This window comes from Muntiacus reevesi, chromosome 3 (assembly GCF_963930625.1).
Source record: "Muntiacus reevesi chromosome 3, mMunRee1.1, whole genome shotgun sequence".
Lineage (NCBI taxonomy): Eukaryota > Metazoa > Chordata > Mammalia > Artiodactyla > Cervidae > Muntiacus > Muntiacus reevesi.
In genome coordinates, this window is record NC_089251.1 from 107170472 (window position 1) to 107196357 (window position 25886).

At 40.4% G+C, this 25886-nt stretch overlaps 1 protein-coding gene across 2 annotated transcripts in view; it reads left to right on the forward strand.

The window, feature by feature from the left end:
- The first annotated feature begins 853 nt into the window (after nucleotides 1-853).
- The window catches only part of CDC42 (cell division cycle 42), a 49116-nt gene continuing 24083 nt past the window's right edge, over nucleotides 854-25886 (forward strand). Inside the window, exon 1 of one of the 2 annotated variants that reach the window (XM_065930013.1) lies at nucleotides 854-970. The gene's annotated coding sequence lies outside the window, so the exon portion shown is untranslated. Of the gene's footprint in view, nucleotides 971-3906; nucleotides 3946-25886 lie in introns of those variants that run through there. The other variant, XM_065930015.1, reaches the window with a different exon arrangement.

A 25886-nucleotide genomic window follows, 5' to 3' on the forward strand; every position in this document is an offset into this window, starting at 1 on the left:
GAAGTCTCTAAACCAAGAGATGTGGTTGGAGCGAGGGACAGAAGGGTCTAAACAGAGATGAGAAGTGACCTCAGCTCTTAAGCCAGTTAGTTCAGTTCAGCGGCTCAGTCGTGTCCGACTTTTTGCGACCGCCTGGACTGCAGCACGCCAGGCCTCCCTGTCCCTCACCAACTCCCAGAGTTTACTCAAACTCATGTCCATTGAGTTGGTAATGCCATCCAACCATCTCATCCTCTGTTGTCCCCTTCTCCCGCCTTGAATCTCTCCCAGCATTACGGTCTGAATTTCCAATGAGTCAGTTTTTCGCATCAGGGGGCCAAAGTATTGGAGTTTCAGCTTCAGCATCAGTCCTTCCAATGAATATTCAGGACTGATTTCCTTTAGGATGGACTGGTTGGATCTCCTTGCAGTTCGAGGAACTCTCAAGAGTCTGTTCCAACACAGTTCAAAAGCATCAATTCTTTGGCGCTCAGCTTAAGCCAAGGCGAATTGAATACAGGCCAGGGCGAGTCAGGAGGCCGTCCCACTTGTAGCCTGGTCTCGGACAAGTCACTGCCCATTTGAGCAGCCACTGTCTTCTCTCTGCAAAATCGGGATGCTAACACTTTGTAAAGATGCAAGGATCAAAAGACATGTGAGGGGCAGCGATTTGCAAGCGATCATTTGTAGCATAAATTACAAATCCAGGAGAAGAATTGAAGAAAGAAGTCCAGAGAGCAGCCACCAACTAGCGACCGCGGTGGCTGGCGCGTGCGCGTTAGGCGGCCCGAGCCAGGGGCCCTGGGGGGAGAGGGGGAGGAGTTCAGGCTCCGCCCGGAACCGCTCGGCCTCTTTGCGCCTCCCGGCCCCTCCCATTTCCGCGGATAACCCAACCGTGCGTCGCCTGCGTGCTGACGTCAGGCGCGTGCCCCTGTCCGGCAGCCGAGGAGACCCCGCGCAGTGCTGCCAACGCCCCGGCGGAGGAGCTGAGGTGAGTGTGGGGCCCGAGGTTGCCCCGCGGGAGCGGCTCCCACCTCACACCGTCCCCGTCCCCCCGCCGCGCCGCCCCTGGCGTCTCCCCGTCCGCGGGGACCTTCCGCTCTGGGACCCCCGGGGGGCGGGCGCGGGGCGCCGCGGGGGGAGGGGTGCCGGGTTCGCGCGGCGCGGGTCCGGGTTCTGTCAGGGGGACTGAAGGGAGGGGGTCGCGGAGGCCCTGGCGGCGGCGGCGGGGGGCGCGGGTCCGCCCCGGAGCGCGCGGCCAGGGCGTGAGGTGCCGGGTCGAGGGCGCGGCCGGGCTGTCACCGGGCAGCGGCGGAAGGAAAGGGTCACACCCATCCCGGCCGCCCGGCTGCCCTCCCCCGCGGCCCCGCGGACGCCCACTCCCCCATTCTCCGGGGCTGGTGGCCGGGCCGGGGCGGCGAGGGCCGCAGACCCTCTCTCAGGCGCCCGCGGGCTGGCGGGGCCGGGGCTGTCCGGCCGGCCGGCCTCCAGCGCGCGCCCCGGCTTCGACTTCCTGCTTCGCCGCGGACATTTTGCGGCCGGCGTGGGGGGAGGGGAGCGGATCGCAAGCGCGGTCGGGGAAGCGGGCGGCCCGGGGTGGCTCGGCCCTGCCGCGCGCCTCCTCCTCTCTGCGGCGCGGCCGCCCGACGCCTCGTCCCGCTCCAGGAGGGTGGGGGGCGGGGGGCGGCTCGGTCGCCGCTTCTCCCGTCTCCTTGATTCCTGCTTTAGGTCGAGTTCCTCCCAATACCATTTCCGTTTGGCTTCTCCCAACTCTTCTCCCTCCCCGCCTCTTCAGCTGAAGCTTCCCTTGCTGGGAGTTAACCTAACCACCTCCCGAAACTGTCGTTCTGCTTTTTGCCTGATTCCTCTCTTTAGAGAGAAATTTTCCTTTGTTCGTTTGCTTCCCACCCCCCACCCCCCTTTTCCCTTTAAGTCCTAGAGAAATGCAGTGGGGAAGATTACGTCATTGCAATATAAGGGGTGAGAGTTTTTAACTCCTGCAAGTCAGGGGCTCGCTAAATTAAGACAGCATTTGGTAGCCTCTATTGGGTCCACCCAGTGGCATATCCTGCCTGTTTCTCAACTCCTAGTATTCAGAGATGATCTTTTGAAATCCTGGCCGTCTCATATGCGTCTGAAAGCCAGGGAGGTTTAAGATCTCAAGATGATCTTAATGCCAGGGGAATAAAACGTAAGACAACACTTTTCTTTAGCCACTTGGCGTGGGCAGTAGCTTTAAAGATCCCTGTGACTGTACTGGAATGAAGTTAATTTATTTGTGGAAGCGTTTCTTTGTTAAAAATAACATTCCCAGATTATTTAACTTTAGTAAGTGTGTCTTATTGATTTAGAGTACGTACCTAAGTCGACTCACGTGCACTTCTGTGGCAAAGGTGTGGTGAAAAGAGAATCAGTTCATTTTACACCTGTTCTTTGCTTGCTGGTCTCTTTAGTTTTGTAATTAAAATGAGTTTTGGAATTTTAACAACAAGAACAAAAACAAACCTTTAAGTGAATAACATTTTCAGACTTTGGAGATCACAATATTCATTCTGCAGAATGTTAGGCACATCTTGAATTGTGTATCCTTCACTGACTACAGGGTACTGTAGCCCAGAAAAATATTAGCATTGTAAAGCAAGTGAGATCCAATTGTGTAATGCATTGTTATAAAGATAGTTCATGTTGGAACAAGTACTTTCTTATTGTTTCTCGTTTCTGTAGCGAGAACAGATTGCTTGTTAAACACTTAATAGAAGTGGTCGATTTAAAGCAGCTTTTGGTAGTTTGTAGGTGTTGGTAGATGATTATATAGGTGTGGAACTTGGATCTTCTGAAATGTATTTGTTTGCCATAATGTATCTTGTTAAGAATAGAAAATTGAAGTACTTATCTGCTATATTTCTCGACTCTTCTGTACTTAAGAGCTTTAAATACGCATATATCAATTGTCTTCTTCCCTTTTAAAAGTATGGCAGAATAGTTTGGATTTACAGCTTTTATACTGAGGCAAGGAGATTGGTAATTGAGTATTAAAAATGGGCTCTTTCCCAGTAATTTTTTCAAGACCCCGAAGGTATCACAACCTCTTAAAATGTTTGTATATAATAGTCAACACCTGTACTCAGTTGAACTTAATTTTTTGGGCACCCAAGGCAGGTATTACAGCCTAGGGTGGTGGTGATTCAGTTTCTAAGTCTGTCGGACTCTTTGTAACCCCATGACCAGGCTCCCCTGTCCTCCGCTGTCTCCTAGTGTAGGCAGGGGCTGGAATCAAACATCAGTGAGATTCTTTTAAAGCCCACCAAACCCACATCTTGACTTTCTTGTAACTTCAAGATTTTTTTTTATTTGGATACATTTTCCACTTTTAATTTTATGGTTTATTAGAGAAGCATTTCTAGTTACTTTAAAAATGGCTCACTAATAAAATGTTTTGATTCAAGATGTGTTGCACTTGGAAAACTTCAAAGTACAGTTTATTGTGCCTGTCTGGGATTAGTATTTATAGCCATTCTTGGAAGTAAAAGTCAAATTGTACTTTTTATTTTAAATGCATTTATCGTTTTAGGGTCTCTTTTTGAGAGGACAGGGAATGCTTAATGAGGAACACTTAAGGCCACAGAGCTTCCTCTGCTGGGGGAGGGGGGTTAATATTTTGTTAACTTCTGTCCCATAAATAGACCTATATATTTCCTATTAAAGGTTGCATTCTAGGTTTTCAATATTCGGTAGTCTCTTCCAAGTCTATTAATCTCACCCACTAGAATGTAAGTCTATGAAGGCAGGACTTTTGACCTGGTATGGTCAGCCTGATCCCTGACACTTAGAGTAGTACCAAACCATGGTGTATCTCAAGAAATGTTTGTCAAATGAATGAGTGTGATGTCTGAGGGTTAACATTTTGTCTTTCTACATATTCTACAGGCCTGTGTACTTTGTTTCCTGAGACGACTTCTGTGCTTGGTCAGTCATATTCATATTTGGGCTCATTGAAGTGATGATTAGTAATCTTTTGCTTGACCATATCCATATGTTTACTCCTATATTTTCTGCATGTGTACTATCTGAACAATTAACAGTTGCTTAGAAAATCTTTTCTGATGACCGGTTTTTATTCTCCTAAACATTATCTAGACTTTAATGTGTTTCCTTCCCCAATTTCTTTTTTGAAATAGCTTGATTACGTGACCTCTTTTCCTCCATTTAATGGTATAAAATTCTTGGTCATGTTATGTTTTGTCCCTTATGTTTCTACTTTTGGTTACTCATCCCTTCAGTCCAAAATATTTTTGTTACAGCAAATCAATTTTCATTACTTGCTTCCGCCTTTGCTCCTGTTATAAGTCCTGGATGTCAAAACTCTTCTTTACTAGTTGCCCGTGGGACATTGGTCTCAAGTTGCTCATTCCATGAAGTGAAACCCCAGTTTTGCTACCAAAATGTTGTCCTGTTAAAGAAAGAAACATTTTTTTCTTAAAATATTTAGCTATTATGCTGAAATCCAGAATAGTTTCTAATTGAGCAGAAATCTACATATTAAGTTATGGTGTTTACCAAGTGTCAGTGGTCAGTCAGCTGAGGAGAACCTCTGTTGTTCACTCTGTTCTTTAACACTTTACACTTGCATCATTTTCTGTGAGAGTAAGCCGTTTTGATTTGCTATTGCTGTGTTTTGAGAGAGACACTGCGAGTATTGTGATTAATAGTGTAGACTCTGGAATCAGACTGCTTGGATTCAAATCCTGGCTTTGGCATTTATTAGCTCCATGCAGCCTGAGTAACGTCTTTGTGACTGTATTAACCTTCCATAGGAAAGGACTAGCAGTAGTCTGTACCTCACGGTGGTGGTGGTTGGTCGCTAAGGCATGTCCGACTCTTGCGACCCTGTGGTAGGCTCCTCTGTCCATGGGATTTCCTAGGCAGAAATACTGGAGTGGGTTGCTCTTTCCTTCTCCAGGAAATCTTCCCAATTCAGGACCCAGGAATTGAACCTGTGTCCTGGGCATTGCTGGTGGATTCTTCACTGCTGAGCCATTAGGGAAGCCCCACAATGTTGTTAGGAGTATTCTAAATGAAGTACTTAAAGCAGTTAACTGGGGCACAGCAAGTGCTTTGTAGGTGTTTGCTCTTGCTATCATTACAGCCTTGCTTAATGCCCCCATTTTTGAGAAGTTATATGCATTTCTCTCAAACATCAATAGTTTAATAACCATCCCTCCCCCAGTTTAATCTCATGAAACCATAAAAATTAAATGAAGTGGGAATTGGTGTCTGCTTTAAGCTTGTATTCATTATCTTAAGTAGTGTCATAGAGCTAAGGGTGTTAGTTTTCAAGTGCAGTATGTGGTCCTGTGGAACAGCATAAGCCTCACCTTGGAGCTTCTTAGATACCTCAGGCTCCATTCCAGTCCTACTGAATCAGAATCTGCATTTTAATGCAATCTCCAAGTGATTTTCATGCACATTGAAGTTTGAAGCACCCTTTGAGTTATAGTTTTCCTGCCTATTGTGTAGAATCGCCTCATGTCTGTGCTCATCATCAGGAACTAATGTGTTTAGTTTCCAGAGAGTCATTACCCACTTAGTAAGAACTAATCTTAAATTCTAGTTTTAGAACTGCTTGAACTTGAGTTCAGTTACGTGTTTGAACTTAGTGACTTTTTATGGAAAACTAATTACTGTCATGAAGAGCATATGATTAGGATCATTCACATAATTGTTGGTTATGAAAACAGGTTAAATACAAAGTTGGCTTTTAGCTGATCAAATGTAAAAAATGTTTTCTGCTTTTTTGGTACTAAAATAAACCATGTCTCCAGTCTCAAGGGAAAATGTTAATAACTAAAACCTAGTCTTACTTAGCTACCCTCCTGAAAAAATTATTACTATTTTTAAAGGACTTGATGAAATTTTCTCTAATTTTTCTTAGTACTGATTGATGTAGAAGAGATTCACCAGTAATATCCCTGTGCAGTGTGTGCTCCAGAGCAGTGTTGCATGACATTTTTCAAATCAAGGGAGACATTAAAAAAAATATGGTATGCCACCTTGGAGTAAAAGGATAAGACTACTCTTGGCTGACTGGAGGTGCTGCAGCCCCAGGATAGCTGGGAATCAATGTCTCAGGCACACCTGTGTCCGTTCTGTGTGTCCCAAGGGGCACTTTGAAGCCATCTGCTGTTGGATATTAAGCCACGGCCATCAATTTCACCTAAAAAGATTATTGCTTTTTGTTACTCCTTGTGTAAACAGGAGAGATTGAGAATAACGGGTCAAATGAGGAGCAGATGAAATCAGGGGGAGAAATGGAGGTGGAGTTAAAGAATACTGTAATTAGTGTTAAAGACTGTGAGATGATACATTTTGTAGAAGGAAACACAAGCAAGATTTCAGCTACAATCCGTTTACTTTGTTGGTAGGCAATTTAAGGATATTTGTAATTTTTTTGTTTTCTTTGGGTTTACTTTAAATCTGTTGAAAAGCAGATGAAGAGGAGTAGGATGTGAAAGAGTTGTTTCTTAAGAAAGATACCTTTGTTATATGTGGTTCCAAGGATTTCCATCCTAATACAGCTTTGCTCTAGCTTCTAGTGTTTGTAAAACAGCTGAAGGCTATTTGAGAGGAGCTCAATTTTAGAATCTTTTTGAAGTGGAATTAAACTATCTATATTATTTATTACTTTGCCAGAAAACCATATTTTTATTGTGAGGTTTAAGAATAACAGTACAACTTAAAAGTAAACTTAGATTTTAAAATTAAAATTTCATTTTTCAGATAACTAGGGATAAATGGATAGTTCCTGTGAATGTTGAATACTGGGGCTTTAAATGTGAGTGCTAGGGTTTTAAATCAGTATCTAATACTCTAATTTGTTTCAGAAAGTGTATAATAGTGTATAAATAGTATACATAGTATAACATATAGGCTATGAAAATGTTTGAATTATTTTAGGTTGTATAATTTATTTATTTGTTTAAAGGGCCAGAGGAAATGTTAGCTCATCCTAAGCATTTATAAATCAGTGGAGAATGGGGATAAGGGATACTTTAGAATTTTAAGAGTGGGGATTTTTCTGGTGGTCCAGTGGTTAGAACTCTGCCTTTCCAATGCTGTGGGCATGGGTTCAATCCTTGGTTCGGGAGCTAAGATCCCACATGTCATGCTGGGTAGCCAATAAATAAATTAAAAAAAATTTAAGAGTAATACCTGTGTTAATTCTCTAGTGTGTTTCAGAATACCTGGAAGAGGTTTCCATGGGGATGGGTTGGAACCTCTACTGCATATATACCCATTTTGGCAATTTATGATGTGTAAGTTTGTTAAGGGTTCATAGAAGTTTTTTACGTTTGATCACAGATTGTCAGAATCTGTTTAATTCATTGTTTTTTAAACTTGTTTGGTGATGGCCCCACCTCCCCAACCCATGGAACACCCAGTTCCCACCTTTGAGAAAGTGGACTGGGAGATAGTGGTGTTTGGTGGCTTGTTAATCTCCATTAGGTTCAGGGGCTGTTGGTGTGTCTTTGCTATGGGTAGAAAAGTGGAAAAAATTTTCTTAAGTTCCTGAGGCAAGTGAAAGGTAGAGACTTCAGCAGAGGCCATAGATTATCTATTCATGCTGTAGCCTAAACCCCACTCAAAATCTTTGTACAGAAATTGCTAATATGCACTTCCTTAGGATGGAACTTAGCATTTTATGTATAAAACACATCTTTGGGGTGTTGATGGGGGAATTAAGTATTCATTGGAAGGACTGATGCTGAAGCTCCAATATTTTGGCCATCTGATGTGACGAGTTGACTCCTTGGAAAAGACCTTAATGCTGGGAAAGTTTGAAGGCAAAAGGAGATGGGGGCAGCAGAGGATGAGATAGTTAGATAGCATCACTCACTCAGTGGACGTGAGTTTGAGCAGACTCCGGGAGATACTGGCGGACAGAGGAACCTGGTGTGTGCAGTCTGGGTTAGGGCAAAGAGTTGGACACAACCTAGTAGCCTAACAGCAGCACCGTGGGGGTGCAGCTCCCTCTCAGCTTACAAGTCAGGCAGGGCGTTGGAGGGGCTGCAGACTGCTATCAGGGACTGAGAAAGGGATTGTGTAGTGACTGCAGAGGGAATCTCTGAAATGGGGTCTCTGTCTCCAGTTTTCTTTGTTCTTGGATCAGTCATCCTAGTTTGAGTATTTATTATTTTCCAATATTCTGAAAAGCTTGCAGTAATTTCAAAGCCATTTTTTAAAAACTCTGAAAGTCATGTAATTCTTTTTTTTTTAGTCATGTAATTCTTAAAACTACTTTATTTGAGATCCAAAGAAGTTTTATGTTTAAAAAATGATTGTTAACTTACACAAGTTTTTTAGGACTTTGTGGCAGTAATCTGTAAATTCTTTGTATTTTATAGTTTGACATCTTTCTTTTGCTTTTTCTTGTCATACATACTGCCCAATCCAATTCTCCCTCCTCACAAAAACAAAAACCTGGCCCAGGTACCATCTTTTATGTTGATTTTTTTCCCCCTTAGTTTTATATATTACATGGAAATGAAGATGTGTTCTCCTAAAAAATTGTCCTTGGTTCTAGTTCAGAGCCAGGAATAGAAAAAATCATTTTACTTACTGTTGGATGGTTGACCAAGAGAGGTGGGAGAATGGGGAAAGATGATTTTGTGGGGTCAGGATTAGGGTTAAGGACTTAGGTTGGGCTGTTTTAATTCTTTTTTAAAAATTACTATTTTTTGGTAGTGGGGTAATTTTTCTTTGGGATCACAGTTCATGTCTTGGATGTGATTTATGTTGAAGATAACAAAAGTGTGTTTTCTGTTGACATCAGATTCTTTACCTCTGCTACTTTAAGTTAGAGACATTGGTATCATTTCTGCTCTTATAAAACATAGATCTCCCATGCTCTTTTTTCCCAATAGGAAGATGAGGTGATTCTTTGCAAATATTAACACACACACTCAAAGAAACATAAGACTTAGAAACAGCTTTTAAAATAGAGCTAATCAATAGCAAAGATTTTTGTGAAAACCTAGTTTCTGGAAATAATTTTTTGGCAGTTCTGTGTTTTGTTAAGTATACTATTTTAATTGATGTTAAATCTGAGTGAATTGTTCCAAAATTAGAAGCACATTTTAATTATAAAGCTACTAAGTGTAAGATTGGCTACATTAACTATTTCACTGTGATACAGTTGGAAACATCATGTGGTACACATTCTTTATAGGGATCTTGCTTTTTATAGAAAAGTATCTTTTTTTGCTAGTTTAAAACTCAGTAGTTTCCCTGGTGGTCCAGTGGTTGACTGGGCTTCTAATATAAGGTGGGGGGGATCCCTGGCCAGGGAATTAAGATCCCCCGTGCCACATACCACAAAAAAGAAAAAAAGTAGAATTGTGCATTCCCAGACTACAGTTGCTCATGATGATTCAGGGTATTTATTCCCCAAAATGATATTGGGTGGCTTTTAAACACTTTGATGTTAATTTCTTTAGCTAGTTTGGGCTGTGGCCTTGACTTAAACTTTAGGAATAGGATTCTTGTCTTCAGAGGGAGTTAAAAAAAATTTTTTTTTTCTTCCTCCCTCCCTCCCTTTCTCCAGATAGTAATAGATGAGGGTTTAGGAGCTTAGAGGATTGACTAATGGGTATATTCTGAGTTCAAAGAACAAGTTTTTGTTTTTTTTTTTTTACTTGCTTCATCTCTAACCCTTACTGTTTTATTAGTGATTTCAGCAGTGTGTGCTCTCTGGAAATGACAGTTCTAGGTGTTGGCGATAGCAGTGAATCCAATAGACCAAAGCAGATCTCTGGCCCCATGAAATTGACACACTAGTGTGTGGGTTGGAGATAAGTGGCTAAAAATGAAGAAGGGGAGGCAGGGTACAGTAGAGTGTTTCAGGGTTTGTAGAACTTGGGGTGCAGTTTAAGATAAGGTAATCAGAGGAGTTCTCACTCCAGAATGACATTTGAGCAAAGACCTGTAGGAGATATGACTGAATGAGTCATCCAGGCCAGAGCATTCTAAGTAGAGGGAACTACTGTAGTAAGTCTTAAATCAGTGACTAGTGCTGTTCGCCTAATTTTTTTTTTCATTTATTTTTATTAGTTGAAGGCTAATTACTTTACAATATTGTAGTGGTTTTTGCCGTACATTGACATGAATCAGCCATGGATTTACATGTGTTCCCCATCCCGATCCCCTCTCCTGCCTCCCTCTCCATCCCACCCCTCTGGGTCTTCCCAGTGCACCAGCCCTGAGCACCCATCTCATGCATCCAACCTGGGCTGGTGGTCTGTTTCACCCTTGATAGTTTACTTGTTTCAATGCTCTTCTCTCTGAACATCCCACCCTCGCCTTCTCCCACAGAGGCCAAAAGTCTGTTCTGTACATGTGTGTCTCTTTTTCTGTTTTGCATATAGGGTTATTGTTACCATCTTTTTAAATTACATATATATGCGTTAGTATGCTGTATTGGTCTTTATCTTTCTGGCTTACTTCATTCTGTATAATGGGCTCCAGTTTCATCCATCTCATTAGAACTGATTCAAATGAATTCTTTTTAAAGGCTGAGCAATATTCCACAGTGTATATGTACCACAGCTTCCTTATCCATTCGTCTGCTGATGGGCATCTAGGTTGCTTCCATGTCCTGGCTATTATAAACAAGAAGTGTATTATTTAAAAGAAATGTATTATTAATGCATCTGGAATACCATTATAGGAGCTTAGCTTCTCAAAATATGGTGTGTGTATATAATTTCCATAGAAGGAATTCATAGTCAAAGTAGAAGTTTCTGCTTTGATGATTTATCTTTGGTTGCAAAGTGTGCTTTAAAAGGCATATTTGTTGCCAGCACATACTGGTTGTTTTTCAGTCTTTGCAGCTCTTCTCTTTGTTGTTTTTGTTTTTCTTGATCTCTTTTAGTGGATAGAACTAGACTGTTACCCTGTGCGGCCAGGCTGAAACATCTGCAGTCATGCCAGCTGTACTGCCTTGACATAGAATTTAGTGCAAGTGTTAATAACGTCTTTATTCTTCGTTGAATTATTTCTTCAAGTGCATAGCTGAGTGCTTCTGTAGAAGTTCACCCTGTTAATTTTACATCAAAATTGGTAGACTGCTTTGATTCAGAATGTTGGTAATCTTATTAAAAAAAAAAAAATCTTGTAGTTTGTAAAATAGACTGTTGAGTGTCTGAATGTAGCTGCCTCTGCCTCATTAGATATAACAAAATTTAAATGACCATGGTTAGTTTTGTAACCATGGTGGCCTCATCTGATAACCTGTTTAGAGAAAGGTTCTCAGTTTGTCACTCATTTTATGGTGTGTGTGTTGTCTAGGTTACAGAGTAACTTTTTTTTTTTTTTTGCTTCACACTTTTTTGCTGCAAATGTATGCTTGTATGTGGGACTTCTGATACAGACTGGCACATGATTTCATCCTTGATGGACTTAGGACCAAATTATTGTGTTCTGATTCTGAAAAGGCTATTCTTTTGTGTGTTTTCTTACAAAAGAACATAATAGCTTGACCTTAAGATTTCTTTTCCAACTTCTCCATTTGTCTGTGTTACACATCTCTCCTGTAATTTCCCGAACTATAAAAGCTTCCTCATAATTGACCACCTCCTTAAATAAACCCATCCTGCACCCACAGACTGGTCAACTGTTCCTTTACTGGCATACAGCCACTTCCCTAGCTCAGGCCCTTGGATTATTAAAGTAGTTTCTTAGCTGAGTTCCTGTATTTTATCTGGTTACCTTTGACAGTTCACCTTGGAGTACAGATATAAGATTGATACACCTAAAAAGAAAAACTGGTTCATGGATCAGAAAGAAATGGTAGCCTCTTATTCCCCACCCACGTTAAATGAAAGTTCCTGTCCTTCGCTTTCAGAGTCTGTATGACATGAACTCATCCTATGTGTGTGTGTTTCTTTCACTTGATAGGCTAGCACTTCTTGTGCCCTTTCTCCTGAAATCTATTCTCATTCTTGGCCACTCCCATGTTTTATTACTTTTGAAAATCTTTGGAAGTTGTAGCAGACTATTGCAATTGTGTTAGTCTCTTCTGCTTATAACTAGTAAAGTATACAGGTGATATATGTCAAGCTATCTAGCATAGTGTTTTACACAGAGTAGGCATTGAGGAAATTACTAAATTTGTTTTGGAGTCAGGGTTTCTGCCTTATCCAATGTAGTGCTATAATAGACACTTAAATATCTTGCTGACCTGTACAGTATGTAGAGTCGTTTCTTGGAAGAACAGAAGTGTAACATGTTCTCGATTCTAACTTGTGTCACGATGCAGTGAAGATTAAAAAAGATCTGTTAGGCACTTGGTTCTTGTTCATTAATTGATATACACACACACTCACTCACTCTAGCATAGCTATTATTTTCTTCATTGTTTGCTCTGTTGGTATTCTTCATAACTATTTTTAATATGTATTGCATGTCGTTCTCTGGTGTTTTGTTACTTAATCGTTTTTTTCTGTTGTAACATTATGGTATTTCATTGTTTCTTAATAAAGTATTTTCTTTTTTGGATAAATTATCTGAAGTGGAATTATTTTTTAAAAAAACAAGAATAAAAGTATTTTAATTGTTGAAATACATTGGTACATTTTAGTACTAAGTGGATGAAGGGGATTATTGAGGCAAGTGAGTGAATATTTTATGACTCTTGGAATACAATACAATATGTTAAAAAAAATGTCTGTGCTCATGAAGTAGATCACAGATTTCTATGGGTTTGGTTTATTGGTGCTTGATACCTTGTAGACTAGGTTTGCTCATAATGTTTTCCTTACTTGTTGAATGTCTTTTGGAGATCTTTTCATTTTAATAGATAGCTTTGTTTTTAAAATTAAAATACTACATACACATGGTGAGAGCTTCAGTACAAAAGAGAATATGATGAAAAATATGTCTACTCATTGCAGACACACCCATATCCTCTTCCCAGAAGCAGTCAGTTGTCCAGCAGATGTATTTTTGTAGAGAGTCTGTGGACCTGTCAGTATATATGCATCTCCTCTCCATTAAAAAATTCACATGCATCAATTGCTATATTATGCACACTCTTTGCACTTTTCTTTTCAAAAACAATATATTTTGGAGATCTTCCACACTTGCACTGTATTGGTACTGTTTTGTTAGGGTTATCATAACAAAGTACCATAGTCTGGGTGATTTAAGCAGCAGTTTATTTCCTTACAGTCCTGAATACTGGAAGTTTAAAATCAGGGTTTGGACAGGGTTAGTTTCTTCTGAGGGCCTCTCTTCTTAGTTTATAGATGGCCAGCTTCTAGTGTCTTCACTTGGTTTTCCCTCTGAGTGTCCCAGTCTTGTTATAAGGACACCAAGTTAGATTAGGACCCACCAATATGATCTCATTTTACTTTCATTATTTCTATAAAAGCTATATCTCTAAATATAGTTGTATTATTTAAAAATTTTTTGAATTTAAATTTTTAATTGGGGTATAATTGCTTTACAGTGTTGTGTTAGTTTCTGCTGTACAGCAATGTAAATCAGCTACATGTGTTGTGTGCATATAGCCCGTCCCTCTTGAGCCTCCCTCCCAGCGCCCGCCACCCACCCCTCCAGGTCGTCACAGAGCACTGAGCAAGCTCCCTGTGCTATACCGCAGCTTCCCACCAGCTGTCTTGTTTTACAAGTGGTGTATATATGTCAGGGCTGCTCTTTCAGTTCACTCCCGCTTCCCCTTGTGTCCAGAATTCTGTGCTCTACATCTGTCTCTATTCTTGCCCTACGCATAGATTCATCAGTACCAGTTTTCTAGATCCCGTATATATGCATTAATATGCAATATTTCTTTTTCTTTTTCTGACTTACTTCACTCTGTATGACAGACTCTAGGTCCATCCACACCAACAAATGACCCGATTGGGTTCCTTTTTATGGTTGAGTAATACTCCACTTATGTTCAGTTCCGTTCAGTTCAGTCGCTTAGTTGTGTCCAACTCTGCGACCCCATGAACCACAGCACTCCAGGCCTCCCTGTTCATTACCAGCTCCCAGAGTTTACCCAAACTCATGTCCATTGAGTCGGTGATGCCATCCTACCATTTCATCCTTTGTCATCCCCTTCTCCTGCCCTCAATCTTTCCCAGCATCAGGGTCTTTTCCAGTGAGGGAGTTCTTCATATCAGGTGGCCAAAGTATTGGAGTTTCAGCTTCAACATCAGTCCTTCCAATGAACATCCAGGACTGATCTCCTTTACGATGGACTGGTTGGATCTTCTTGCAGTCCAAGGGACTCTCAAGAGTCTTCTTCAACACCATAGTTCAAAAGCATCAATTTTTTGGTGCTCAGCTTTCTTAATAGTCCAACTCTCACATCCATACATGACTACTGGAAAAACCATAACTTGACTAGTAGCCTTGACCTTTGGTGACAAAGTAATGTTTCTGCTTTTTAATATGCTGTCTAGGTTGGTCATAACTTTCCTTCCAAGGAGTAAGTGTCTTTTAATTTCATGGCCGCAGTCACCATCTGCGGTGATATTGGAGTTCAAAAAAATAAAGTCAGCCACTGTATCCCCATCTATTTGCCGTGAAGTGATCGGAGCAGATGCCATGATCTTAATTTTCTGAATGTTGAGCTTTAAGCCAACTTTTTCACTCTCCTCTTTCACTTTCATCAAGAGGCTCTTTAATTCTTCACTTTCTGCCATAAGGGTGGTGTCATCTGCATATCTGAGGTTATTGATATTTCTCCCAGCAATCTTGATTCCAGCTTGTGCTTCTTCCAGCCCAGCGTTTCTCATGATGTACTCTGCTTATAAGTTAAATAAGCAGGGTGACAATATACAGCCTTGACGTACTCCTTTTCCTATTTGGAACCAGTCTGTTTTTCCATGTCCAGTTCTAACTGTTGCTTCCTGACCTACATACAGGTTTCTCAAGAGGCAGATCAGGTGGTCTGGTATTCCCATCTCTTTCAGAATTTTCCACAGTTTATTGTGATCCACAATCAAAGGCTTTGGCATAGTCAATAAAGCAGAAATAGATGTTTTTCTGAAACTCTCTTACTTTTTCGATGATCCAAAATATGCATCACATCCTTTCTTCATTCATCTGTCAATGGATGTTTAGATTGCTTCCTTATCCTGGCTGTTGTAAATAGTGCTACAGTGAACATTGGAGTACGTGTGTCTTTGCATATGATTTTCTCAGGGTGTATGCCCAGTAGTGGGATTGCTGGGTCATATTTTTATTTATTTTCAGTTTTAGTTTTTTTAAGGAACCTCCATACTGTTCTCCAGAGTGATTGTGTCCGTTTACATTCCCACCGACGGTGCAAGAGAGAGTTCCCTTATCTCCATGTCCGGTGCAGCATTTATTGTTTGTACATTTTTTGATGATGGCCTTTCTGACCAGTGTGAGGTGATACCTCACTGTAGTTTTGATTTGTATTTTTCTAATAATGAGTGATGTTGAGCATCTTTTCATGTGCGTCTTGGCCATCTGTATGTATTCTTTGGAAAAATGTCTGTTTAGGTCTTACACAAATTTTTTGATTGGATTATTTGTTTTTTGATGTTGAGTTGTGTGAACTACTTGTATATTTTGGAGATTAATCCTTTGTCAGTTGCTTCATTTGCAGATATTTTCTCCCATTCTGAGGGTTGTCTTTCATCTTGTTGACAGTTACATTCTGAGTTACTGATGTTTATGACTTCAGCATATCAGTTTGTGGGGTGGGCACAATTTAGTCCTATAACAATCACTGTAGGTCATTCGTTTTAAATAGTTGCATGATATTCCTTCGTAATATAACCTATTTTACCGTACCCCTGTTGGTGTGCATTTTGCTCGTGCAAACAAGGCTGTGGTAAATGTTTGTGCCTCCCTCTTTACATACTTGGAGAACGTCTTAGAAATGGAACTGCCAGATCAAAGAATGTATATATTAAATTTTGTTAGGTACTCGCCTACACGTGGGAGCTTGTTCCTTATTGTTTCTGATACTTTTTGGAAGCAAAAATTTGCTTTGTGTATCATGTCCTAATGTAAAATCCACACTTTATTTTCAAGGGTATATCATTGACTTTCACTTTGCATTTTGATGGGGTATAAACACAATCCCCTGTAGAAGACTGCTTAATTAGATTCTGAATTAACTGCTTATCCGGGTCATTTTGGGGCTTCCCAGGTGGTGCTAGTGGTAAAGAACTTGCCTGCCAATGTAGGAGATGCAAGAGATGCAGTCGATCCCTGGGTTGGGAAGATCCCCTGGAGGAGGGCTTGGCAACCCACTCCAGTATTCTTGCCTGGAGAATCCCATGGACAGAGGAGCCTGGTGGGCTACAGCCCATGGGGCCACAAAGAGTTAGACACCACTGAAGCGACTTTTGTACACAGCACTCTAGGCCACTTCACAGTGATAAAAAGCATTCATATTTGAGTGTTAAGTGCTGTACAGAGGAGTAACTTAGTTAATTATTACAACCTGTGATGTTAGTACTATTTCTGTTTTTAATGGAGAAACAAGGTCTTGAAAAGAGGTTAAGCTTGCCCAAAGTCACACAGGAATGGAAATGTAAAATTCGGGGTGAAAGTGAAAGTGTTAGTCACTCAGTCGTGTCCACTCTTTGCGACCCCATGACTGTATTGTAGTCTACCAGACTCCTCTGTCCATGGAGTTCCCAAGGTAAGGATACTGAAGTGGTTTGCCATTCCCTTCTCTAGGGGAATCTTCCTGACCCAGATATGGCACCCAGGTCTCCTGCACTGCAGGCAGTTTCTTTACCAACTGAATCACCAGGGAAGCCCCCCAAATCCCTAATGGGCTACTTGACTTCAAAGATTTTGTGGCTGACTCCTCTGTATTGTTTTCTTGAGTGTATTAGAGACTTGCTAAATAATTGTTGCATGATTAATTGTTACTTTGTCTCTTCTTTAAGTAAAGGTGGATTGCAGCCCTTTCTGTAACATTCAAAAACTCTTGCTACAAATGTGACATTGGAATTTAAACTACAAATGTGGCATTTAGTTTAAGCTGTTCTTTGAGATCACAGTGAGGGGATTTCAGAAAGGAAACCAACCCTAACCTAGTCAAGTAGAAGCAAGGATTTTTCTTATATGTAATATTTAGATACTTTCATTTCACAACAGTGGTTACGATCTTTTTCATAGGGCCATTTTGGTTTTTGCAGATTATAATTGGGGATAAAAGTAAGGTGCCAGATTAGTTGTTTACTCTCTACCAGGTGATAATCAACAGTTTTATACACATTGCTTTGTTTCTCTTTGTGGCAGTTTTGTGAGTTAGATGTTATTGTAGGGAAGTGAAGTAACTTGCTGGGATTACATACATTAAAATTTTCAATTCTTGCTCAGTATGGTATTAAGTGCCTTGGGAAGGAGATAAAAAAGTATAAGCCTAGTTTTCCCTCTCAGAGAGCTTAAACTCTTTTAGAATAAACACAAACTAATGTGACTAAAAACAACGTAATTAAGTGCTCAGTTGTGTTTTACATTTGTTCAGTGAGTACCTACTGTGTCCAGTATTGATCTGTATTCTGGGAATACAGCAGAGTCCCTGCCTTCACAGAGATTTCCTTATTTTTTCCCTGTCTTCCTTTACTGCAGTATAACATAAACAAGATAATTATAGATTATGGCTGTACTATAATGGAAATAAGCAGGATAATACGATGGAAGTAAGGAGGGAGGGAGCTGGATAGTATACTCTACATAGTGTGTTTAGGGGAGAATTTTCTGAAGAGATGATTTAAGCTGAGATCTGAAGGATGAGAAGTCAAAGGGTGTTGTGAACAGGGGTTCACAACTATTTGGCAAGTATAACGACTTGTAGGCAGGACAGGACTTGGCATGTTTGAGGAATATAGTGAAACATGTATAGCTAGAGCATGAAGAGTGAAAGGGATAGAGTATGAAATAGGAAATTTAAGAGCTAAGAAGGGCCTTGCCATGGAAATTCAGAGAATTTGGATGGTTTCTGATAGCTGCAATAGTTAGGGAATGTGTTTCAGATAAGGTGGGATTTTGGGGTGGGAAGTTAGGATAGAAACAGGATGAGTTGTAAGGCTAGACATCCAAGATTTGGAGAGATTTTATGGATAAAAGCACAGACATTCAAATAAGCACCAAACTGTATTAGATAACTGAAATAATATCAGGCAATTGGCAATTGATTAGATGGACCGAGTAAGATGCACACTTAGTTGAGCAATTTCAGTCCTGTTTTTGCCTAGGTTGTCAGACCTCAGAGCTGTAGCAAATTTAGACTTGAGATTTGGGATCTGTGAAGTGCTCTGTCTTTTGTTATCTGATCTTTTGCAGGAAACTGAGGGGAGATTTGAGTGTGTTTTAATATCTCCTTGGCCTTTCTTAATTAAGAGAACAAAATTATGCTGCCTTTAAATTAAGAGACCAGAACAGGAAAACTGCATTTAAGGGTGTCCGTATTAATATTACGAAGGAAGATTGTGCGGGGGTGATACTTCTTTTCTTATTGTCTGTATATACCACTTAGGATTATTGCCCCAAGGGGACATGAACTTTGTTCCAGGCATAGGGGGGAATGGCTCTGTATAGGATAGTGCTTGGCACTTATTAAGTGTTTGTTGAATGAATAAATCTACAAGTCTTGAATATTTTGAAGGAAAATCTTATTGTAATTTCCCTTCTTTTCTAATCACATTCTTAGTACTCTTATACGTTTTTGCATCTTCATTTTTCCAAATTGTTTTGAAATATATTACACTCAGAAATTATATAGTTTAGTAGATACTTACTAATTGAACTAATTTTTTTTTTTTTTTTTGAGCCACAAAGACAATAAAAAATGACTACTTTGGCTAGCATCCCTTAATTTTTGCTAGTTTGAGGAAGGAAAACTCAGCAAGGTTCTAAAAATAAGGACTCCCGTTCTTACTGGATCAGACATGTCTGAATGAAGTCATTTTCAGAAATGAAGCTGACACAGCAAACTTCGAGCTCTGCTGAAAACATCTTTTTACCACATAGGATCATAATCTTTCATTTTATGAGTGCTACTGTCAGCACTTTTTCTCTGACAGTTGCTTCATTTTTTTGTTGTCTCAGGGACCCAGAGAACCTTTATTTGGCACCCGCTTCTCTACTGTCTCATGTAGGTTGTAGTTTCACAATATGTATCAATTTCTTTCACAGGTGGCAGAGAATGGAAGAATTGAGTAATTGCTTTAATGAATGCCTAATGTTTGCCTTTCAACACTTTGCATATGTTAATGCAACTAATTGTCAGCTGGAGATATTAGAAATTTTGCAGACATTTTGTCGGGGAGAGATACATGAAGAATTTGAGATGTTACACAAAAGAAAAGTATCTTTGGGCAAAAACATCTGGAAAGTACATTTAGGAGAGGGGAGAAAAACCCATTATCTTTTCCAGCAATCAAAGGCTTTTGTAGTATTACCACATTCTGCCCAAGTCTGTTTCCCTGATTTCTTTGACTAATTTTGGTGCGAATTTTACATATATTTGCCAATCTCATGTTAAAAAATCAAGAGGAAAAAAGCAACAACAGGGCTCTCAGACATGTACCAGGAGACTTTCTCCTTTATATAATGACTTAATTTTAGAAGTGAATAAGTAGAATTTTGGGGGAAAATAAGCATACTCACAGCGATTTAGGGGCTTCCTTGGTGGTTCAGACTGTAAAGAATCTGCCTTCAATGCAGGATACCTGGGTTCGATCCCTGGGTCGGAAGATCTTCTGGAGAAGGGAATGGCAACCCACTCCAGTATTCTTGCCTGGAGAATTCCATAGACAGAGGAGCCTGGTGGACTACAATCCGTGGGGTTGCGCAGAGTCCGGCATGACTGAGTGACTAATACTTTGACTTTCACAGCTATTTAAGGATAGGAGAACAAAATAAGGTTTGGTTTCTGCAAAAATAGCAGATTTATTACCTTTATTTAAAGCAAAACAAATACGTTCTTATTTTTATTTTACTTCCTTTCTTGATAGAGGATTGTGGCCTTCACTCATTTCTTCCTGTTAGAACAGACACCTGGAAGATGGAACATAAATAATTGAAACAACCAGTCAGCTCTTGGAGAACATGTACTGGCTTGAGTGAGGAGATCAAGGTGTAGAAAATGTTTATTATTTCAGAGGGTTTTCTGTAAAGAAAACTTTTGGATACTGCATAAGATATGAGACCTGGTAACATAGCCTCTACTCTGTTAATTATTTTAGGAAATCATCTAATTGCTCTGACATTTACTTGCACAACTTAAGTGCAAAACAAAATCATTCTCCTAGAGCTCAGTCAATTAAGTAAACAGGGTTGGGGATTTTATTTTACTCCCCTTAAAAGTTAATATGTTATCCTTGTTTTGTTTTACGGATGGTGGCAGAAAACATGGGTCAGAGACAACGAATTTAATTAAACCATAGCCAGCAGCAGGAGATGAGTGTTGTGTGCTATGTCGCTTACCCCTAAGACTTCTAGATGGGAGATGCAGTGGGTTTGTTTCATAGCTGAGGAACACCAAGGTTAGGGAACCTACTAATTAGTAGCATGCGGAAGGCAGCTTTGCTGTTTGTCCCAGAGGGAGACTTTACTATACCCTTCAAGGTTGTTTGCTGCAAACATAACCCTGTGACATGATCTGGATAGAGTGATCAGGGCCTTGCATACTTAGCATACCTAGAAGATGCTTAGGACCACAAGAGACCCCTGAGGACTGTCTCTCCCAACACAGGGTTGTCTGCTTTTTACTAACAAAGTTACTTTGTAGAATTCTGGTTTTAATTTATTGTTCAAATTGAAATGCACACATGTATTATTGAAAACTGAGGCAAACCATGTGATCATATTAAGCTTCTTTGGATTTTGTTAGAGCAGATAAGTTTGAGCAGTAGTTGAATCGTTTTGACCTTTTGAATGAGCACCAAAGTTTTCTGAAATGATTTCCTGTTTACTTAGGACTCTGAAAACAGATTATCAAGTTCAAAAAGGACTGTATTTATGTGACTTGTTATGTATTTGCCTGAATTCTGAAGAGTTGGGAAAGACTATCAGGATACATGGGTGTTAACTGTCTGGCACTGGGGCAAGTCCTTTGTGTTTAGGCCAGAATATCTGCAAAATGATGGGAGATTCAGTTCATTAAGGAATATTCCAATTTTGAAGAAAAATCATATTCTTTATTTGGGTTCTTTTAAGTAATACTGGATGAAGTCTTAAATTTAGTTTGAAACTAAATGTTCCTTTCTAGGTTTTTACTGTATATTGTTTGTTTTGGGAGAGAAAGGCATCTAGGGCAGAGGTGTAATAGAATTTTTGGGTAGAACTGCAAAAGGTTATATATACCATGTTCTCTAAAAGTGACTGGATTTGATAGGGGAGACAAGTGGTACCAATTTTATTTATTCTGTCTAATCCTTTAACCAGAGCAGCTGTTTCATCAGATACATAAGGAAGGATTGTTATTCAGGGGTCTTATTCTCTTGATTCTTGATGTCTCTTTCCTGTATCTTAAGTATGAAAATGGGTTGCTTCAGGGGAAACTGTATTTCAGATGAAAAGAGTATTACTTTGGGTGTATTTTGTGTTAGTGTGAATGTAGTATCTTTTACTGATACCCCTTCTGTCAATTCCATTCTAACACTAACTCCCAGAATTAGCGTAGACCCCACAGCTTAAGGGCTCAGCCCCACAAGACTGCCTCAGCTTCAGGCAAGCAGCTGCAGTGGGGTACCGAGACTATCCACCCTGCTGCCTGGCTGATGGCAGATTTGGGGTATGGAATACAGGTCCTCTCCAGGTAGGCACTCTCCAGCACAATGTGGTGACTAATTTGGAAGCTCTCTTAAATCTTCTTGTTCAACAGTTTTCACAGAGCTCAGTTTCCAGTGCCCTCCTCCCCATCCCCTATTGCTGAGGTTGACAGGTAGGGCTGAAAATTCTAACCTTCTCATCGCTTGGCCTTTCTGATGAGCAGTCCCATCCCAAGGGTATCCAGGGCCCCTTCCTAGTCACTATTAGGAAGGGGCTCATTATGAATGACAAAAGATACTGCTATCATTTAGGGGAACTTTAAGGGTTTAGGAGTTCTGTGACAGGAATCCTACACAAAGACTAGTTATTTTTACCACAGTGAGTAGCAAAAATTAGACGTGGGTTTTATTCACACTGTTTACTGTTAATATTTCACATGGTTTTATAAGGGATATAATAATCTGATTGATAATACTTTTTTTTTTTTTTTTTGCAAAACATGCTTATTAGCATATGCTTAAGCCCCAAATCTTTTCATATGCTCTTTGTGCCTCATGCCTAGAATGGACGATGGTCCATGGGCAGACAAGGCAGCTATGGCTGGGAGCTTTGTTTCCTTCCCCTATGTGCATTCTTTTCCTCAGGGATTGCATTGTCTGGTGGAGTTTAGTTGGCATCTAGCTAATAATGATGCTAAAGAGAGAGTTCCAAAGTCTCTTTATTTTTATTTAAATATTTATTTATTTGGCTGGGCTGGGTCTTAGTTGCAGTATGTGGGATGTAGTTCCCTGACCAGGGTCAAACCCAGGATCCTGCGCTGGGAGCTCAGAGTCTTAGCCACTGGACCACCAGGGAAGTCCCCCATAGTCTCTTTAAATTTAGGTAGAGCTCAGGAATCCCAGAAAACTAAAGGGACTTTAGAGATTCTTGAAGGGTAGTTTGAACCTCCAAAGCATTTAAGAACCTAAGAGAAGGGTTTTGGTGTGGCTGTCAGGAAGAATGATAGATACTGGGAAGGAATGTAGAAGATCACCTTATTTCAAAATTTTTCTTCCTTATGATTGGCAGTCATTTCTTGTGCCTAAAGTTGCTCAACACCAACCAATTCCAAGTTATGGTACAAATGAGCTTCATTATTAAAAAGAAATAGTATTTAGCTGTTGGTGCAGAATGACTTTTCTAGCCACTCTGGATAGCAGAATGGTAAATTGGTACCACATAGCCTCTTTGCTGTTACAGTGATTTGACATGGTTTAAATTTGACAGAGTTAACATAAGATTTACAAACATGTCTGGCCTAGTTTGCTCCATATTGTTGAAGCTGCCATTATGTATGTTGCAAAAATAGTCTCTTCCCTTGTCCCTAGTTCCTTCCCATCTGTGGGTCATCTGGTGACATTTTAATACATGAAATTATTAATCTTACATGTCAAATGCTTTGCAGAATAGTCCTAATTAAATTGGAACTTGACTCTGAAATGACCACCTTTGTAATGATAACTAAATTTGACTACAGTTGTAGTAAAGACTTTACTCATTTAAGAGTAGGTGTAAACATTAACTAAACATTTATTGGAGGCCAGGCACTTTTGCTTCTTTACATATATTATATTCTTCTTTATAAAGTCAACTTTATGAGAATGGTATTATTATTTTCATTTTTGAGATAAGTGAAAACAGCAGTTAAGTAGCTTGCCTAAGGTCACATAAGCTAGAGTGGTAGAGCCAGTCTGACTTCTGAACCGGTGCTCTTAGCTCAGGTTCCACAACTGATTTCTGATAGATTGCTGAACTGTCAGGTTAGAAAGCCTAAGAAATGGAAGATTTGTGAGTCTAGAGGTAGAAAGGGGAAGAGTGAACTCTCTCTCTTAACAAATTCTCGCTTCCCTTCTCCCCAATAAAGACTTAGTGGTTGTCTGCAGGGTGAAGAAATAGGAAATGAACTTAACCCTCTTCTTTGCTCCTCCTCTGGCTTCCTCTGTCTAATGCTGGCAACTGTCATCTACGTGCCGCTTCATTTGTAGTGAAAAAGTACATGTTTGTTTTTATTAATGTCACTTCTCAGGAGAAAGTGGTATAGTGTATAGAGTTTTAGAGCAGAACCTTGACAGACTGCTTGGGCTTAAATTCCAGTTCTGCCATTTACTGGCTCAGTCATCTTCGTTTAGTTACTTAACTTCACTGAACCCTCCTTTTCTTACCTGTGAAACAGGGATGTATAGTACATACCTCAGAGTTGTTGAGAGGATGGCATGTACAAATATGTGTAATATGTTTAGAACAGTATGTGACACAGAGTAAGTGCTATATAAGTGTTGGCACTGGCACTGTTATTTGAGAACACTTAGGTTGAACCAGTATTAAAGTACCTCTGAAGAATCTTGGTTCATGATCTTTCAGTATCCAACATGAGTTTTGTGTTATTAAATACCTGGTTGATAGAGATAATTTACAATGATAATTTGGATTCTACTTTTAAGAAACTCACTTCTTGGAGATTTAAATGCCTGTAGTGTTTATTTTAGTTTGCATTCTTTTGTAACTGGTATTTTTTGTCTAGCTATCATATGTGGTTGTGGTTCTCAGACTTCTCTGTACATGAGAATTACATAGGGAGTATTGAGATCTGGTTTATTAGATTTGGGTTGAGGGTCCAGGAATCTGAATTGATAACAAACTCATTTCGGGTAATCCTGACAGTGATTGCTTGAGGTAATAGTTTTGGAATTGCTGATTTAGAGGCTGAATTCAAGTATAACAGGAAAAAGAGATTATAAAAGGTTTTAACAGTGTGAACATTGTTAAACAGAAACCTCATTTAAGCTGGAGTCAGACTTCCCAGGTGGCGCTGAGTTGAAGTGAAAGTCACCTCTTTGTGACCCCATGGACTATACAGTCCATGGAATTCTCCAGGCCAGAATACTGGAATGGGTAGCCTTTCCCTTCTCCAGGGGATCTTTCCGACCCAGGGATCAAACCCAGGTCTCCTGCATTACAGGGGGGATTCTTTACCAACTGAGCTATCAGGGAATAGGGCACTAGTGATAAAGAATCCACCTGCCAGTGCAGGAGATATAAGAGACACAAGTTCGAGCCCTGGGTCAGGAAGATTCCCTGGAGTAGGAAGTGGCAGTCTACTCCAGTATTCTTGCCTGGACAATTCCATGGGCAGAGGAGCCTGGCAGGATACAGTCTGTGGGGTTTCAGGCTACAGTCCATGGGGTCGCAAAGAGTTGAACATGACAGCACGAACTGCGAGGAGATCCAACCTGTCCATCCTAAAGGAGATCAGTTCTGAATATTTATTGGAAGGACTGATATTGAAGCTGAAACTCCAATACTTTGGCCACCTGATGGGAAGAACTGACTCATTTGAAAAGACCTTGATGCTGGGAAAGAGTGTAGGCAGGAGGAGGAGGGGATGACAGAGGATGAGATGGTTGAATGGCATCACTGACTCATTCGACGTGAGTTTGAGTAAACTCTGGGAGTTGGTGATGGACAAGGAGGCCTGGCTTGCTGCAGTCCGAGAGGTCACAGAGTCTGACACGGCTGAGCGACTGAACTGAACTGAGCACAACAACAGGTGACCAGAAGGGGGATCTCTCATACCTTACCACTAGATTTTAATTGTCCACCTGGAAATTACTTTTGTATCTCCAGCAGGGAGAAGGTAAAATAACTGGCTGTTTTATTGTTTTAGATGAACAGTTGTCAGATTTTCATCAGTTTGCATGTGGGCAGTGATGATTTGTAATCCCAGGGGATCTTCCCAACCCAGGAGTGGAACCCAGGTCTGCTGCATTGCAGGCAGATTCTTCACCATCTGAGCCAGTAGGGAAACCTGACTAGGTCTGATCCCATACCAAAATTATATTGTTTTGTTTTAAAGCTGCATTTAAAAAAATTATATTTATTTATTTGACTGTTCCAGGCCTTGCCTGTGGCATGTGGGATTGTTTGATCTTTTGTTGTGGCATGTAGGATCTAGTTCCTTGAACAGGGATCAAACCCAGGCCCCCTGCACTTGAAGTATGGAATGTTAGCCACTGGATCACCAGGGAAGTCCCCTAAAATATATTGTTAACACCTGTTAAGTAACTTGGTTTTAAGGACTGCTCTGTAAATAGAGAAAA